This window comes from Meriones unguiculatus, chromosome 1 (assembly GCF_030254825.1).
Source record: "Meriones unguiculatus strain TT.TT164.6M chromosome 1, Bangor_MerUng_6.1, whole genome shotgun sequence".
In the NCBI taxonomy this organism is placed as follows: domain Eukaryota; kingdom Metazoa; phylum Chordata; class Mammalia; order Rodentia; family Muridae; genus Meriones; species Meriones unguiculatus.
The window spans coordinates 8,289,698-8,307,469 of NC_083349.1; the positions used below are offsets into that span (position 1 = coordinate 8,289,698).

Below are 17,772 nucleotides of genomic sequence, written 5' to 3' on the forward strand. Positions count from 1 at the left end.
ACAGTCACAGACTAGGGGGTGGGAACTAAGATACAGGCATCCTTAGAGGGAGGGGCGGGTGCTCCATTCTCATTTCCAAGGGCAGCAGGGCCGTCCTCTGTCTTGAAAGTTGTGAAGTTGTCATCTGGGAAAAACGGTTTCACGTGAGAGAGGCCTGGCACCCTGAGGCTGTCTTTGCCCATTTGGAGAGCTCAGGCTCACAGGCTAATGGGAATGCTTTCACCCCTGGGCAGGTATATATATATATACAGGTATATATATATATACAGCCAGTGAGCAGCATTTGTCTGAAATTTCTGTTTCAAGTTCCTGCCTTGAATTCCTTCAATAATGGATTAGGTGTTTTGTTTTGTTCTGTTTTGCTTTGCTTTTAGAGAAGGGTTTCCTTGTATAACAGCCCTGGCTGTCCTGGAACACATTTTGTAGACCAGGCTGGCCTCGAACCCCTTGCCAGGCCCAGTGATGGATTGTAAAGTCGGAGGTGAAATAAACCCTTCCCTCTAGAAAGTTGTCTTTGGTCAATATTTTATTGGAGCAACAGGAAATCAAACTAGGGCACTTTACCAATAGATAATACATTTAAGCAAATCAATAGATTGGTGTCCTAGTTTGTGAATTGAGCACAATAATAAGATACTAAAGTGCTCATGACAAGTGAATGAACCAGCATTCTATTAAGTGGTCTTCAAAATGTGACTCTTAGAAATAATGGCTTTTTTTTTTTTTAAATACAGAAAATATTTTTTGTCACAGCATGAGCTACAAATCCTACTAGGGAATTCTCACCTGGGGCTCTCCATTCTAGGACATCTGTTTCTTTAAGGGGAGGAAAGGAAGTGTCAAGTCACCGTGAGTCTTCTGCCCTTTGGTCTGAGTCTATAAAACGTTAACAGTCTTTTCTTTGACACAAACCTTAAAATAGGAAGCCTGACACCCACATACAGCCGCATCCTTTTCTCAAGTGGAGTCTAGGGGCAGACATTTCCAGAGAAAAGGTGCGGTGTGGGCAGGTTAAGTACCACTTCTGTTTGTGAAGGAGATGTAAGTGAAAGAGTTAGTTTCAGACTCTAAAAGGGGGAGGGGGGAGGAACCCAACCCTATCCAAACCAAATAGAAATGTACATAGTCCCTAAAAATGCGCCTGCTTGCTTCTGAGGCTGCAACAGCTAAAGAAAAGGCAGGGCAGCAGCTGTGCAAAGTTTACTGAAAGTTTCCGCGGCGAAGCGTCTGTCCGGAAGGCCGGACTGTGGTTCCAAGGTAGTGTCTCGCCCCCACCCACCTCCGACTTCTCACTAAGGTTTCTCCCGCTAGCAGGCTGGAACCAACCCCGCCCCAGCGCCGGACTCCAGCGCTTCCTTCACGTGGCCACACATAGGGGAAAGCGCCGTGGAAAAAAGACTGACAACAGTAACAAGTTGTTGTGACTCAAAACCTCCTGGAAGAAGTCGGCTAGGCATTCGGGAGCGGCCCTGGCCCCGGGTCCCTCGCCTGCCCGCCCGTGCGCTGCGGCGGGCCCCTGGGTGCGTGTGGGCGCGCCGGGCTGCGCATTCCTGGCCAGGGAGGAGAGCGCGGCGGGCGCCCCTGCGAGCAGCTGGCTGCGCTGGCCCCGAGCGCTCGGAGTTGGGGGAGGAGCCTGGCCCGGTCGCCGCCGCGCTCCCAGTCATTGGCCTTTTGTGCTGCAACTTTCTCCCCCGAGCCCTTCGGGGAGCCCGCGTCCTCCCCGCGCCGTTGCCCCGGGAAAGTTTGTGTTCCCTGGGTCCACCCGAGGGTGACCGCGCCAGGCTCGGAGGACTCAAGTCTGTCTAGGGGGCTCTTTGGCAGTTGCGTCCCCCGATGAAGGCTGCTACGTGAGGGCCAGCCCTGATCGTCCCGGGTAAGTGCGCAGTGGCCACGGCGGGCGCACGTGGGGTCAGGGAGGAGACGGACGACCCCGAGACCTTGGCCGCCAGACAAAGCCATGCCAGGAGGGGCTGCGAAGCTCCTTTCAGCTTTCCTAAAAGGGACTTGTGTAGGATCTGAAAGTAGCGAAGTACACACGGTGCTCCCTGCCGGTAGAGGCGTGTGTCTGTCAGGGAACTGGCGGGACCCGAGTGTCTGTCCCAGAGGCTGGCTCCCCAGTGGACCGCCAGGAGTCAGTGCCTGTGGGCGGAGTGTTGGGGTCCCCCAGGTTTCCGGGGGAGGGGGTATCCCTGACTAGCGGCTGCCTCTTGCCATCTCCGCTGGACTCTTTTTTTTTTTTTCCTAGTCGTGTTGGTTACGCGGGGTCTCTTGGGGAACAGCTTTGGCGGCCACATCGAAAAGTGTGGATGAGTCTTAGAGATCTGCACAGGGTTTCCTCCGAGTTCGAGACTTTTAAATTCTCCAACAGTTACGTCAGCGCGGCCGAGCGCACTTCTGGGCTCCGGGACGGCACGTGACCAAGCTGAGCTTCCCCCTAGGCGTCCTTTGGCTCTGCTAGGCTGCCGCAGGGTTCTCTGACTTTCCTGCACACACAGCCTCTGCAGCGCTGTGATTGTCTAGGAACACCCCTCTGGTTGCCTGCTGTTCTTCTTTGTCTGGTGTGGGTCCTTTCTTAAAAACTGCCGATATGATACCGTCGTCTTCTGGTGTCAAACGCAGAGACGGCAACTGTGGTAGCTGGGTTCAAACAGAACTGAAACATCATGGGAGGAGATAGACGCCTGCTGAAGAGGAAGGAGGGGAAGGGGCTTGCTGAGTGGGCTTCCATAGGCACCTGTGACCACCCCAGGTCCCTTCTGAACAGCGCATGGAAAACTAAGGGTCCCGGGCAGGCTGCTGTCTGCTTATTTCCAGGGGAAAATATGAGGTTTTCTTATGAGGCAGAGAGGGCTCCCCATTTATTTCTCTAATTCCCTCTGGAGGCCACATTTCAAAAGCACTTTCTTTCATATGGAGCAATGACTCTGGCTGGTTCTCCTCCACTCAGAGCTGCATGTAGGTTTCAGAGGTAAGTCCTCACTTCTGAGAGTTGGAAATTGGAAGGGAGACCAGGCCAGCTGTGCTGGGCAGGGAGGATGCAAGGGTGCCCATGGGTGGCCACTTCTTCACAGGCCCAACCCGGCCCTGGGCGTTTTTCTCCAAGGAGACTTGGAGCAGGAAATAATCCAGCAGCTGCCCACTTACACAGCCCCTGGGGTGGAATCGACCACTGGGTCTCCTTCCACTTCTGCTCTCACTCAAAAGTTAGGTCTGGAGTTGGGTGCATCACTGTCGTCTGTAATCACAGCTCCTTGGCACGGTGTGTTGTATGCCAGGCTGCAAGGTATAAGAAAATCCGTCCTAAAGGAGAAAAAGGTTGGCTGTTAGCTCAAGCCTCACAGGATGTCCATAGAGTATGGCCTGCTTCTATTCCAGTCATTCATGTGCAGGCATTTTTGCTTACGAAAGCCCTGCGAAACCTAGATAGAATGAGTCCTTGCCCTCTGCCTGTAGTGCTTGAATGCTTGGAGTATTTAAACTGGAAAGAAGCGTTAGGATCAAGGCTCCCTGTAACAGATTTGAGGTGTCAAAGGGATCCAGGGTCACACTTCGGAGGGGTGCTCCAGCGTGGCACCCCAGACACCTGACCCAATGGAGTTGGTGCCTTAGCACACGCAGCCTCTTTGGTTTGTATTTGGTATTGCGTTGGCGTTATTTGTTTGTTGTTTCTATGGAGACAGACGCCGCATGAGGAAAGACATGTAGTTCACAAAACCATTCTGATAAAGTGACAGGGTCAGGGCAGGGGTTGATGGCAGTTCAATGAAATATGACACCTGACCTCAAGATGGGAAGGTGTGAGAGAGAGAGAGGAAGAAGAGAGGGGAGGGAGAACAGGTGTATCTGATGGGAAGGCTTTGGTTGCGGTCAGAGCTCCCTGGAAGGGAGATCTAGAAGCACAGAAGGATGTTTTCTGGTTGTCTTGGTGACTGCAGGCATCTGGTGGGTGAGAACGGGGGGCACCATGCATGGGACAGGCCTGCAGTGACCTGTGTAGAGAACTCTGCAAAGATCACAGGGGTCTCAGAGATGCTCTTTAGGGGGAGAGGACAGGGACGTATGGCTGCCGCGTTCCAAGCTGTCGGTGCCGACGAGGCCAGCAGACAAGGTGGGCTTGGTGGCGCGAATTGGCATGCACCTGTGCACATGAATGTGTACATGGACCTGGTCCCTCAGCACCTGTGCGTAGGTAATCAGAAGGTTTGAGAAGCTGGTAGTCAGTGGCTGAGGTTGTCCAAGAGGAACAAACCTAAGAAAGGGAAGGCTTCAGGGCCAGGACCCCTGGTCTCTCCCATTGTGGGTGAACTCCGACCTGAGGGTGGGGCTTTTTCTGCCTCTGCCCCATTGAGACTACAGTCCCTGGTTTATAACCTTAACAGTCATTTCCACAGCAACTCCCAGGAATGAGAAAACATCCCATGGATTATGAAATCATTTGAGAAAAACAAGAGGCATAAAAACAAAGACCCAGGGAAACAAAAGTTAGTTTGCAAGGCAAAGCCTCTAAAAATAGAGCAGTGATCTGGAGAAAATAGAGTGATTGGCTGTGGTGGAGGTTCCATTCCAGACACAGTGGTGGGGCTCAGCACCATGCCTCTCCCCTATTTGTTCCCCCTCCCCATCCTCCCCCTCCTCCCCAGTGCACTTTGTTACAGCGTTTCAGCTTCTCATCTAACTAATGGATTCAGGCCTGCCAGTTAAGAGAAAGCAAAGTTCTCAAGACTCATTTCCCCTGGGTTTGGGAGGGGCAGTGTAAAGTCTGCCCAGGATTTAGAGACAGAGCCTGAACCTTAGGAGCCCTGCCTCCCCTCTTAACCAGCTGTATGACCTTGGAGCAGTCATGAACCATTTAGAAGTCTCTTTCCTTCCCTTTAATTAATGGTAGGGGCAGTTATCCTGGCCCCTCTGCTTCCTGGAGCCAGGGATACTGGTGAAGCCGTATACATGAAGATACTCGAAACTGTAGAGTGCTTTGCAAAGGAACAGTCCCTTGTGTTAGTATATATATATATATATATATATGTATATTTTACCTCATAGTTAAAGGTGCCTGTTTATTGGAGGTAACTTCCCTGGCATCTCCGGTAGCCTGTGTTTATTATTTTATTATTACTAGTTATTATTGTGAAATGTAAGCAAGGGCCCACACGCACATCAGAAGCTAGTGACTGACCTTTCTGTCTAGAAGTAAGTTAGCTAGGCTCCTTTATGCTTTTTGCATATCAGGTACAATAAAGGCTATGCTCACAGAGGACAGATCCAGGTAGGAAGAGACGGGAAGAGGGGAGAGAATGCTTTGCCTTGTTGGCTCACTTCTCCTCTGTCTTCAGCCCCATCAGTTGCTCTCATTTGAGGTCCTGTTCATACTGAATCCCTCAAGGTTCATGGGCCGTCTCAGTGTCTGTACCACTGAGGCTTGAAGTCTCCTGTCATCATTCCTGGGTTTAAAGCCAGTGAGGTCATGGTGACTTCAACAATACCTATCCAGAACAGTCTGGACAGTAAGAAGCTCTGTCCTGTCAGCTCCTAGCATCTTTTCCCTTTTCCCCGGGGTTGTACACACAGCCCTTCCTTAGGTCCAGGCTTCCTGTGGCATTTGGTTATCCAGCCCCCTTCTTGCCACAACAGGAAAAGGCCACATTACTTCTCCCACCTTGACTGAACTGTGTTCATCTCTTGAGTTACCTGGCCTTGGAGTCTGTTTGCTAAACATATCTGCTTCTCTTACCAGAACACTAAGGTCAGAACTGGTTCTGTGAAGTCCTGCTGGCTTTGGGGAAACTCCCATGGTTTGAGGGAATGGGTTCTGGAAGAGATGATTGATTTTCCTTGAGGGGGCCATATCAGTTCATTGTGTGGTGATTGGCTTGAAGGCTCACTGTTTTTGACACTTACTGTCTTGGAAAATGTTGTAAGCTTTTCTCAGTGCCTTCAGCCTTAAAGTGGGTCAAGCGGGGGTCAGGAAACTTAGGAACAATCAACTTTCTATCACTGCTTTTCAGACAGATGCCCCTTAAGTGAATAACGTGTTTGCCTGCAGAGCTGAGCAGGAATCTGATCCAGAGGTTATAACAGCCAAGGCAGACAGCTGTGGACCCAAGTGAGAAGTCATTGCTTCTAGCCGAAACTGCCTCTAAGGCTCTGTTCCCCTTCCGTTTCCCAGGTTGTCCTGTGATCTGCAGTGTTCAAAGTCCTGTCCCCTAGAGGTCTGGGGAGACCTCTGTGTTAGCACTCAGAGCTGAGCAGAACATTCCGCAGGAGTTCCTTGCTGAATAGGAGAATGGATCCTTTTCCCTCTTGACTTGTGGGAGAAGGATTTACTCCAGTCAAGGATGAAACTTTCTCTGTGACAGGGAGAATACCAAGAAATTTTGCTGCTTGTGTGGTTTTTAGAATCAGAAAAAATCTGTGATTCTGATAAATTTTTATATGGTTGTCAATTTCAAAGCTGTCTTTTGTCTGCATAAAAATATTGGAGGCTTCTGTCCATTGGTTATGGGCTAGGAGCCTTTTCTCAGCTCAAGCAACTTAGAGGGGTATTGGTTCTGGCCTGAATGAAGTGCCAGCCAGAAAGATGTAGAGGAGACAGTTATAAATATCAGCTTGTTTGAGGCATTTCCCTGTATCCGTATGACATACACCTCCTGTTTACTGATGACCTGTGGTAAGATGGATGGTATCCCTTACTTAAGGGTTTTAGGGTTTTATTGAATAGACCGCCTGGAACTCACTATGTAGCCATGTAGTCCAGGCTGGCTTCCAATTCACAGTCTTCCTGCCTCCACCTTCTCAGTGCTGGGATTATTGGTGCATGCGCCCTCCCACACCTGGATAATCTATGTTTTAAAACTGTGGTTAAACAAATCGCTTGGTGTAAAGTTTTGCATCTTAACTATATAGCTAAGTGTATAGTTCTGCACTGTTGACATAGTGATATTGGGTTGTGGTCAGATCCATAGCACCTTGTCTCTCTAAACTCTCTCTCTCTCTCTCTCTCTCTCTCTCTCTCTCTCTCACACACACACACACATATAGAACTAGGTCTTCTTCCCCCTCCTCCACTACCTGACAGCCAGGTTTCTATTTTTGTTTCTGTGAATTTTATACATTTTTGTTCTTATTTCTTTTTACATTTATTTCAGCTCAGACTGGCCTCTAACTTCCTGTGTAGCAGAGGACGACTTTGAACCCTTCTTCCTCCTGCCTTCATCTCCTGTTCCTCTGGTTCTGTTTATTCTGTGCTGGATCCCAGGTCCCTGCTCAGCTGGTAGACGTTCTGCCAGCTGCGAGGCATGCTCAGTTCCTTTTTGTGGGTTTCTTGGGCATGTGTTTCATCCTTATGTGACAGCTTCAGAAACAGGGTCATGGTGATTTAATGAGCTTGCCTAGGATTATGAGCAGCCAGTAAATAGCCCAGCTGTGGCTCCACTTGAGGGCCTTGCCTACTCTACTCAATTTCCAGGGACCCCTCCATGTGGATTCAAAGCTTGGTGCTTTGGGACAGCAGCCCTCAGGTGGGATCCTGACCTGGAGGGCTGGCCCACTCTGCAGGATAGGAGTGACCCGAGGCTCTATGTTGCTTTGGTCACGGGCAACTCTGTCATTACTCATCTGGCTATGTGGTCCCTCTCAGCACCTAGAAGGGTTTGTTCCTTAGTCTTTTGAGAAACATGGTGGCTGCTGTCTGCTTTTCCTGAGACTAACATCTCGCCTGAGCGCATCATGAACCCCAGACCCGAGTTCATTAACCAGGAAGGTGTGGGAACAATAATAGCTGGGTCTTGAGGGATGGTTAAGTTGTATGCTTGAAGGCTCCCTGCCACCGCTGTCATGTCTCCTTTACCAGGGTACCCCGGGGTGGCCAGAGCTGAGTCAGCAGGCCACCCTCTGCCCCGCTTTCTTATTCCTCACTCCTGGAGTTGGTCCAAGTGTACGCGCCGCCTATGGCCTGCTCCCCTCTGTTTCTTTTCAGATATGCCAGGGCGGCTGTGCCAGGGCCTTTGGGTTTCTGATCAGCCTGTTTTTGGATTAGACGGGATCCTCAAGACCAAACAGCCCAAATCTTCATATTGTGGGGAGATGCCAGGGCCCTGCGGGAGGAAAGACACCCCCCCTGGGTCACTGCTCAGACTTCCTGGAGGTAGCTACCAGTTGCCTCTTCTGCACTTCATGCTCAATGACATCACTAAAGGCTTCCTGAGACCACCATAACCTTCATGACCTGGGGACTGAGATCTCACATCTGGAGTTGGGGTAGCTGGGATGAGTGTTCAGTCCAGTGTGGGCCAGGGTAGTTCATTTCCCTCTAATGACCCAGCAATGAGACAGTTAATGACACAGACTAAGTTAGAAAGGAAAAAAAAGTTTTATTTTGATTGGTGGCTGTCTTTGAGGTCAAAGGGATGCATCTGGTGATCGCCTTCTCGTTGCCACAGTGACAAGCCAGTACAGGGCATCACATGACAAGAGACTGGGAGCATGTGAGAGACCTAGCCAGGCCGGCTTTTATAACAGATCCACTCTCAAGATAATCCACTAATCCATTAGGTGCGAGAATGGATTAATCCACTCCGGAGGACAGAGCCTTAATTAACTCTTACAGGTGCCACCTGGTGCCACCTTTTAATGTGTCTTGGGGATTGCACTTTAGCCTGAGGTTGGGAGAAGTGAGCCATATTCCAGTCACCACCAGAAACTATGCTTGCTTGCTTTTTGCGAAGACCTGTCTGCACCACGCCTAGCAAGTCCTGATCGCTTGTGACCATCACTTCCATCACTTGCTGCCATCCGTACCCTGTCTGTTCTTTATCCCCACCCTGCTGGTTCCCATGCAGCCTGGGAGGAGGAGGGGTGTGTACTCCTGAGGAGGCATACCCTGCAGGAAGGGAGGGAGTGTGGACCTGCCGTGTCTACACTGGCGGGACCTTCCTCTCTAGAACACACCACACTGGCCAGGCACCGTGCTGGAGCTATCCTATCAGCGCTGCTGTTGTGAGTCTGTCTGCTGCCGTTGCCTGGGTGACAGATGGGGAGACTGAGCCTTGGGCAGACCTGCCCTAAGACGGCACTGCTTTTTATTGCAGGGGGTGGCTCTGACTAAGGCAGTCTGACCCTATAGTCTTCGCAGTCATCCACCTCCCAAAAGGGATGGGTCAGGAATTTATTGGATTTCGTCATCAGCAAAGACCCATTACTGAAGCCCAGGGCTTTTCAGGAGTAGGAAAAATAAATTTGAGGCTTTAAAAAACAAAACAAAACAAAACAACTGAGACCTCACAAGATATGAAAAGCACAGGTCATAGTTGAAGTGAGCAGAAGTTCGGCTTGAACTGTGTGCCAAACACTGCATTATGTTAACCTTTTGTGGCTATGGCTTCTTGTGGCTACACAGCATCATCAGTTCATTCATTTTTGTTCATGCAATCATTCATTCCCATAGGCTTAGTTTTGAGCTCTGAGTTGAGGTCTGGCCGTGAAGGGAAATGTTCCCTCTTTTGTTGCTGCAAGTTCCTGAAGTCTCAGGTCCCTCCTTGACTTGGTGTTTTGTTTCTTCCTGTCCCCTGAAGGGGCTTCTGGCACCCCTCCTGAGCTGTGCCTGTAGTCTAGACGGGGCTATGCTCTTTCCAGGGGAGTAATCCAGAAGACAGCCTGGCTCCTGCAGGACAATTTGGGTCAGTGATGGGAGGCCTGCTTTCTCGCCTGGTGTTTCTTTACCAAGTGGGTGTTCATTCCTAAAACCTGGTCTCCTCTTCTATAAAGCGAGATGGCTGCCCTCTTGTCAGGAGCCCCAGGAAATTGAAGACAACATCTGGCAAAGACCTGAGATTTATACATTATCTCTAAAAAAAAAAAAAAAAAAAAAAAAAAAAAAGAGTATTTTGGGCTGGAGAGATGGCTCAAAGGTTCAGAACACTGGCTGTTCTTCCAAAGGTCCTGAGTTCAATTCCCAGCAACCACATGGTGGCTTATAACCATCCATGGTAAGATCTGGTACCCTCTTCTGGTGTGCAGTCAGAATGCTGTATAAATAATAAATAACTAATTTTTTAAAAAAAGATTATTTCCTTTTGTTTTTAACTGAAGGCCAAGTGTTTGCCTTGCTGGGCTTGCTTATCTGGGAGTGGAAGTGCTTGCTCCTTTCTCTAGAGTCCAGTGGGAGGCACCTTCCTGTTCCCTCCCTCTGGCCAGGCGTCCTGGTTGCCTGTGAGATTTCCTGACTCCTGTGTCCTTGGCCTCAGCTTGATAGTATTCTTCATCCTTGCAAAGGGAGGATGAGGGTGTGGGATGTGCTTTACACAGGCCCAGCAAGTAGCTGTTCTTATGAATGAGGCTCTTATGTTTATGTTATCAAGTTCATGTACATTAGAGTGTTAGCAACAGTAAAATGAGCATTTCTAGACTTTGGTTAAGTACCTTAACCACTACAGCCTTAAGTTCCTGTCTTGATCTTGCTGGTCTAGGAATCTCTGTGCCTGGCCCACAGGAATTCCAGACCATACTTGACCCACTCTCATCTGCTAGATCCAGACAAAGAAAGACCAGCCTGGCTTGCCCAGACCCTACATTAGTGAATACCAGCAGAGCCGGGGATCTGTCTGCCTTACTCCCCAGAAGACAGATATTTGATCAGAATGCACAGGAGGGCTCTGGGAAGGCCACTCCTTGGGTAGTCCCCAGGGGTCATGACCCCTTCTCTCTGCCTGCTGAGTCATGCTAGCCCACAACTGGCCTACAGCTTGTGCGGAAGGGTCCCAGTGAGAGAAGTTTCCATTCTGCTGAGCTTTGACAAGCCTTCCAGAAACCAGACAAGAGAGGTGAGCTGCCACTGTGAGAACTCTTCTCGTGCCTCTGCAGTACAGCCCAGTTTCTGGGGAGCCCAGCCCCGTGTTTAACATTCTACACTAGCTGACACCGTGCTGCACACCCACCATTGAGGGGCCTTGTCATGAGAACTGGACTAAGCTGGGCAATATGGTGAGACCACCATTGTGAAAACAAAGTGAGTTTCTCGACTTATGTTAGGAAAAGGTAGAAGGAACACTTCCAAACCAGGGACTGGGTTGTGTGGAGCTCAGCTGTTGGAGTGCTCACCCAGGGTACACAAAGCCCTCAGTTCAATCCCCAGCGGCATAAACCCCGTCCTGTAGCACCTGCCTGTAATCCCAGCATGCTGGAGGTGGCAGCAGGAGGATCAGGAGTTCAAGGTCATTCTCACTCATATGGGTAGTTTAAGGTTAGTCTGGGCTACATGAGATTCTGTCTCAAAAATAGAAGAAAACAGAACAATTTTAAAAGAAAAAAAGGAGAGGGTGCTGGAGAGATGGCTCAGTCGTTAAGAGCACTGGCTGTTCTTCCAGAGGTCCTGAATTCGATTCCCAGCAACCACATGGTGATTCACAACCATCTGTAATGAGATTCAGTGCTCTCTTCTGGCATGCAGCTCTATATTCAGAGAGAGCATAAAATAAGTAAATAAATAAATCTGAAAAAAAGAAAAGGAAGGAAGGAAGGAAGAAAGAAAAAGAAAAAAGAAAAGAAAGAAAGAAAGAAAGAAAGAAAGAAAGAAAGAAAGAAAGAAGAAAGAAATAGCAATGCCAACAACGTAAAAAACTCCAGGGAACCCTGGTCTATGTGATTAGTCAGAATGATGTAAACTTATTTAAGCAGAACCGGACTTCCTTTAAAGATAAGTAAATAAACTTAAGTCCTTGGTAAAGATAAGTCCCTAATGACACAGGAAGTCCTAAGTTTTTACATGTGAGGCTTGTAGTTAGGAGCTTGCCAAGTCATTAGATGCTCAAATCACAGATGGTCCCTGATTGCTCCCTGTGTCACTCCCCAGCCCTGGGGGGGCGCATCTCGACGGTCCCTCCTCTGCAGTGGCGTGCATCCTATCCAGCCTTACCTGGCTCCTGAACAGCCCCAGCGCTCCTACTGGGCTCCCTCGCCTGGGATTCCTCTCTTCTGTGGTTGGTCTCTACAGCAACAGTCTTAATCTGTCTTGCTGTTTGCCCGCTAATAGCTCTGTGGCACTCCTGTCACTCTAAGACCAGAGGTTCATGGCCTGATCTCCTCACATTCTGAGGCCTCTGGGAGCTGGCTCTAGTCCCTGCCATCCAGGTGTAGGCCCCATGGCCACCTTAACCAACCTGCCCCACTCACAGCCCATGCTGCCCTCCAGAGCCAGACTAGGCTCCTTGTTGGTACAGGGTGCTGCCGGAAGGCCTTGCTCAGGAAGCCCTTGTTTATCTTTTGCTGCACAAATTGCTGTTTGTGAAAAACTGTGAGAGTAGCACAAGAATGCCCACGCTCCAACCATCCAAATTCTCCAGTCACCCTGTCTCTATATTGATCCCTCTCTACATGGATCTCTAAATCATTCAAGAATACATTGCATGAAGTTGCCCCGTCCAAACCTAAAACCCAAATCCTCCAGAGCTCCAGCATACATTTTCCTAGACAGCAGCATCCTCTGGCATGATTCCAGTGCAGCCATCCAATGGGGAGCACTCACCAGTCCTCAGGATCTGCTCGGCATCACCCCCTCTATTTCCCCATCAGATCCCAGGTGCAGCCCTCCGCTGGACCCACCCTGTGTCATACCACCCACTCTCTTTCAGTCTAGAATCTCGGCTTACCTCCTCCCAGTTTCCCATGACCTTGAAGAGCACAGCTGTCTCATGGTGGAGAATGTCCCTCAATCTGTGTCTCATCTGTGAGCAGACTTAACTGTCCATTTGGAGCAGGGAGTCCACCGACGTGAAGCTGGGACTCCCCAGTGGTGACTCTGGTTAATACCTGACAAGGCTGGAGCCGACCAGACTTGGTCTGCCGTGCAGCTACCACATTCCATCTTTTGTCGTGACAGAATTTGGTAGAAGATACTTCGAGACTGTACCAGCATTTACTTCTTTACCATTTGCTTCTTTATGCCTCCATCCAACTGCCTCAGTGTCCCTGCACGGCCCCTGCCTGGCCTGACTCACCTCCTCCATGATGGGTCCTTCGTGGCTATATCTTTGTTTCCACCATTCCTTATACATCCAAGACTAGAAGCCTTTCTTTTCTTCTCATTCGTTCATCTGTCCTTGTCATCCTTTCAGTCCATGTGGATGCATGCATTGTTGTTTTAATTCAATGGATTGTGATCCACTACTTTCCGTATTTTCTATCTCTCTTTTTTTGCCTTTATTTTTCGTCTGTGTGTATGGGTGTTTGCCTGCATGTATGTCTGCGCACCACATACGTGCAGCTCCCTCAGAAGCCCTTGGATCCCATGAGACTAGAGTTGCAGCTCACTGTGAGCTGCCTTGTGGGTGTTGGGAACTGAAAGCTGTTCTCTGGAAGAACAACTAGTGCTCTTAACCCCTAAGCCATCTCTCTAGTCCCATATTTTCCTTTTTGAGGCCCAAATAGCCCAAGGTTTGGCGAATGTCAGCCCCTTTGAGGTGATTCTTACATCCTTTCGACAGGACCTTTCCCCGAAGAGGGAGCTGGGAAAGAAGACAAATATGTGCTCTGTCCACACAAGTCCACACACATGCATAACTGATAATCTCTGATAACTGCTTAGCCCTGTTTTTCTCTTTCCTTTAACCACATTTTGCACAGGCAGATCCTCTTCTCATGAGGGCCTGGCTTGTGCTGCCTTTGATCTTGCTGTCACTGTTTCTTGGCTGTTCTCTCCGTGCTGACTGACGACTTCCCTAGGACATGGTCTTCCCTGTGTCATTGTTGTCCTTGCTCCCTCTTTGTCGCACTACTCTTGTCCACCAGAGGAAGGGGAGGAAAGCCAGTGGTTTTGTAAGCAAACAGTAGGGGGGAAGGCTTTTGTTTTGTTTTGTGGTGCTGAGGATGGAACCTCACTCTGAGCTGTACTGAGCCTGAGAAACTGTCCTTAATTTGCAAGACTCTTCGCAGTCATTGGTCCAATGATGCCCTTTGCTTGCTTCAGCTATTCCTAGAATCTCACCAGATCACTCTGGCCTTGAAGAATCCTGTATTTCTTTGAGTTTGTTCCTCTGCTACCCCTTGTTATGCCCTCCCAAATTCATGTGTTGAGACCCTGTTTTAGTTCGGGTTACTATTGCTCTAAATGAAACACCATGTCTGAAAGCAACTGGGGAGGACAGGGTTAATTTGGCTTACATATCCTGAGTCATAGTCCTTTGAGGGAAGCCACAACTGGAACTCAAACCTGGTGGGAACCTGGAGGCAGGAGCTGATGTCGATGCCACGGAGGAGGCATGCTGCTTACTGCCTTGTTCAGCCTGCTTTCTTACAGATCCGGGACCATCAGCCTAGGGACGTCTCACCCACAATGGGTTGGACCCCGCCACATCAATCACTGAATAAGCAAATGCCCTACATGCTTGCCTACCTTATGCTGGATCTTTGGAAGTCTTTTTTTTTTTTTTTTTAATTGACATAAAACTAGCCAGCACAGACCTGAAGGCTCAAGATGGTTGGTATTAGGAGGTGGGGACTTGGGGAGGTGGCTAGGCATGAGAGTGTATTTTCAAGAATGGGATTGGTGTTATATGAAAGACACCAGAGAGAGCTCCGTTCCTCTTCCACCAGATGAGGACGTAATAAAATGGCACAGAATGTGAGCCTGGAGGAGCCCTCTCAGCAGACCCTAGACCTGCTGGCTTTGATTATGAAATCTCAGCCTCCAGAATGTTGAGAGAGGCAGAGCTGCGTTTTACAGGCCACCAGTCTCTGGACGTCTGTTACAGTGCCCTGACACACCTTAGGCACGCGCCAGAGAAGCTGTTCTTTGGATTTTGAACTTACCTCGCTTTGGGTTAGCTTGTCAGCCTGTAGTGTATGGTCCCCTGTAGTTTACTCTGGTGCCCACAGTGATCTTGGCGGAGCATGGATGGACTATGTAATGTGGAGCCCAAGGTGTTGGTTGGCCTTCTCACACGAGAACATGGGCACCTTCCTCTTGGAAGCAGGGCCCTTGCTCAGCCTCCATCATGGTGATTCACAGCCTTGTGAAGAAGCGTCTGCTGATACAAGCTCCTCACACATTCCAGCAACCACTCAACCTTTGCTGCCTAGGTTTGCAGGGCAGGCCCAGCAGCTGGTGGTAGCAGCTGGTAGTTGAAATCTCTATCCAGAATTTGCCCACTGAGAAATATTTCAGTCAGTCTAGACTCGGTGCTACCACTAGTAGACTTTAGAAAGCTCTTACAGCTTCAGACAGTAGGTTTGTGAAGAAATGTAGATTTTTTTTCTTTTCATTAAAAAAATTATTTTTGAAACAGGGTCTCTTTATGTAGCCCTCACTGTCCTGGAAGTCACTATGTAAACCAGGCCGCTCTTAAACTCAGAGATCTGCTGAAGAAATGCTTATAGATTTTTATTTATTTTATTTTATGTACATGAGTGTTTTGTCTGTTACTAACAGAAGTCAGAAGAGAGCAATGGGTTCTCTGGAACCGGAGTTACAGATGGCTGCAAGCCACTGAGGTGGTGCTGGGAGCTGAACCCAGGTCCTCTGCAAGAGCAGCCAATGCCCTCTACCACTGAGCCGTCTCTCCAGCCCCTGAAGAAATGTTGTCTAAGAAGCTCTTAACTCTCCAGAAATCAGCTTAGTCCCATCCAAAGCTATCTGAAACTTAACCAACTCACCAGGAAGTAAGACATGCAGGTCTCAGGGCTGGTGGTGCAGTAGGAATATGATTTTGATGTGTGTACACACACCTACACACATACACTGATGTTCAGCAATTGCCTATGGTTCAGCTTATTGTATATACACACATATGTATATTTAAAGTCATATATATATATATATCTTTTTTTTTTTTTACAAGAGGTTGTTAAACCACAGTTGGAAGCTTGCTAGTGCTTCCCCGGGCACACTGTTCTAATGTCTTCAGTCCGTAGTGTATCAAAGCAGAGAGCTGTGTACAATGCAGGAAGGGGGGGGGGGGGTGAGTTGGTAAGCAGGGAGGTCAGGGACGGGATGGGGCCGAGGAGCCCTGTGCAGTGGTGCAGCCCAGGCCTTCAGTCTTACAGACGGAAAAGCTAACATCCCAAGAACTCACCTGGCAGAGATCCCAAAGTGGGGCTGCTCTGGATTCCAACCCTCTTGACATCATTGGCAGTTACTCTTTGAGCGCAATAGCATACTTGCTCACCAACGTCATAGTTGATCAGGATATTAGTCAAAGTGTCACCCCAGAGCCTATTTATGTTCGGAAAACTTAGGGAAGTGTCAGTATTCTTTGAAAAATGCCATGCCAGCGTCCATGTGGGTAGATGTCTATTTTTGGACACTTCTCTCTTAGACCTTCCTTTTCTCTGGTGATGCCTAGTGAACGAGCGTGGGTGTGTTCCTGTCGAAGAGTGAGGTGGGCAAGGCCTCACAGAGGACAGTATGAACTCAGAAGATGCTCCTCTCGTGGCACAGTTGGTACCGTTTGTCACAAAACATTCACTAAGACAGGAAGCAGAGTTGTTCCCTGACACTTAGAATCTTTCTTTACTGTATTTTCTTATTTATGTTGATTTTGCTAGTGCTATTCACTCAGCATGGAGCCAGAAAACTGAGCCCATGAGATGGCTCAGCTGCAAGAGGCGGCAGCTGCCACGCCTGATGACCCCAGCAAGGGTTCCATCCCCAAGACCCACATTGGAAGTTGTGTTCTGACCAGCACCTGTGTGCACACATGCACATGAACCCACAAAATAAGCATAGAATTTAAATTCCTCTTAAAGTACTAGAAAATAGATATCAAATCCGTGACAAAGGAAAAACACTCTACCTGAGAAAAAGAACTGTGCTGCTAACCCCTTGGCATAGATTCCACCGTGCTTGCTAGCTCATTCAGACTGTTGTTATTCGCATTGCTGCACACAAAAAAATACGAAGCACAGTTATGCGGCCCCTGGTTTATTTTTCCCGTCTCCAGTTAATAATGATAGCATTTCCACGTAGATGTGTAAAGCCCTACCAATAGTCTCAAAGCATTGCAAATAAATCTTGTTCTGTGGCCTTGATCTGATGAACTGTTCCTGCCGTTGGGTATTTTGGAGTCTCCAAGTTGTAATCCACCAAAGATCTCTAGCATCCTGGCCATGTTCCCCCTCCTGACTAGGTCCCTTTTTTCTCTCCACGTACAATCTTCCTGACCCTAGTGTGTAGCTATGGGGTTCCAGTATCTGCCCCAGAGGGATTGGAGTGGTGGGTGGGACCCACAGAGAAGAGTAACGCATGGGCCTGTCTACTGGGATTTAAAATGTAGTTTTAGGAATTCCCTGAGACTGCCTACTCTCACTCAAGGGCCCTGATTGGTGGCTGAGCATTCAGAAACTTCTGTTAATCCTCTGGTTTACAACCAAGTCCCAGTTTCTCCACCTGTGATCTGTTTTTTGCTCTGTCCCTGTCCCTTCCCCCCTCCACAGTCTCTCTTGTCTATGCTCTAATTACAGTGACCTTTTGCTGTTGTGCAGAATGTCAAGCTCCTTTCTAATCATGGCTTTCAAACAGGAATGGCTGCCTGCATTGGTAGCCACTTACCTTTCTCTTAGTCCTCCACTTCGGGGGCCCAGCCAGCCTTGGTGATGGAGAGGGTACCTGCTGAGGTCAGGCTTGAGGTACTCAACCTGTCTGTGCCTTTGTTTCTAAGAAGAGATAAAAACAAACAAACAACAAAAACAGTACCCCAAAGGGGTTGCCTGACTCCTGTGTGTGACGGTGTCTATAAATGCTGACCTCTTCATACAGGTTTTCTGTCTTGCTTGTAGCCAGGGATACAG

General features: G+C 48.9%; 1 protein-coding gene across 3 annotated transcripts in view; it reads left to right on the forward strand.

Annotated features, from left to right (window-relative positions):
- Window positions 1-17,772, forward strand: part of Tacc2 (transforming acidic coiled-coil containing protein 2) — a 181,457-nt gene that overhangs the window by 64,882 nt on the left and 98,803 nt on the right. The gene's annotated exons all lie outside the window — the stretch shown is intronic.